Source organism: Haplochromis burtoni, unplaced genomic scaffold (assembly GCF_018398535.1).
Source record: "Haplochromis burtoni strain Fernald_Lab_line unplaced genomic scaffold, NCSU_Asbu1 Contig_9, whole genome shotgun sequence".
In the NCBI taxonomy this organism is placed as follows: Eukaryota; Metazoa; Chordata; class Actinopteri; order Cichliformes; family Cichlidae; genus Haplochromis; species Haplochromis burtoni.
In genome coordinates, this window is record NW_024582370.1 from 4,144,807 (window position 1) to 4,146,152 (window position 1,346).

Sequence of the window (1,346 nt, forward strand, 5' to 3'; positions counted from 1 at the left end):
TAGATTCGGCAGAAGAAATGGAAACACATTATGTTTTGGGCTCCAGCTCCCATGCATGGAGTGATGGTGTGTTCTGGTGACAGGCTGCTAGTAACAGGGTGCCTAAAGATACAATCTAATATTGTTTTCTAGCTAAATTGTGTGTGTCGCGAAATCAATCAATGCAGAGCAGTGAAACAAACCACGGAGGCCCCAGAAAAGTGCAATCAAACGATGAGTTTATTGACACACAGGAGAGAAAACATCAGCATATGTCTTCTGACAAAAATACATGTTGAGAACACTTTTAAAGCAGTGAGGTATCCGCCCCTCCATGGCGTAAAAATAGGTTAAAGACGTTAGTTAAAGTAAATGGTACATCTTAGATGGCTATAAACAGACCTAGAACTTCTCATTTCTATAACACCTTCCAAACAAGGCAATAACTTCAAGCCTTCAGGGTCTCTGAGGGCTGGTTGTTGACTCCGGTCATCTGTTACCAAGTAGACTAAAATGCAGTTAGAAGCTAAATGAGTTAAGGCCTCAGGCCTGGCACATTTCTAGATTATATGTGTATTGTAAGCATGTACTGCAGTTATCCTTCTATGCTCTAGTCTTTAACACAATAGATTGTGAAGACATCACGCTTCACAAAGCTTAAGACCCTCTGTAGACTAAGCAACAACTCTGAATGAGCACAAATACTATGCAATGTGTATGAAATACTTCTGGCCGTACCTGTAATAAAAGTTAACATAATGGAAGGATCCTTAAATGAACATCTTCAATAAACAATTTAAATGCAATATCAATACTGTGAGAAATATTATTAAATGGAATAATGCTGTAAAGAATGTTATTAATGCAATTATATTGATGCAGGTTATATGGCAGCAATAAAAGAATTTCTGTATCTCCACATGTGTTATATAAACACTGTACTGGATAAGTTAGGTGAACAGCATGGTTTAGGTACCTTTTTATGCTTGAATGATGGGTTAGTGTTAATTGACTTAGCAAACAAACAAAAAATACTAATCTGAAATGATAAGGTGCAAGAGTGGGTCTGAAAATGAATTTTAAAAAGCAGCCAATGTCCAAAGGAAAAAATGTAAATGCCTTCTGAAAGACTGGAAAACTACTGCTCAAGATTTCTTTTAAAAAATTACTGGCTGCTTGGAAGTAAAATGTTTTCTTGTTTTTTTTAATAAAGGCTGGCTTAAGACTTTTTTTTATTTTAGAATTTGAAGTCTTCTTGGATACAATTTCCTTCCATCTAACGTAAATAAATGTCATTCACAACTGAAAATATCTGCTGTTCAGTATCTGAGCAGCAGATGGCGCACTTGCACATGAGTGCCACACTG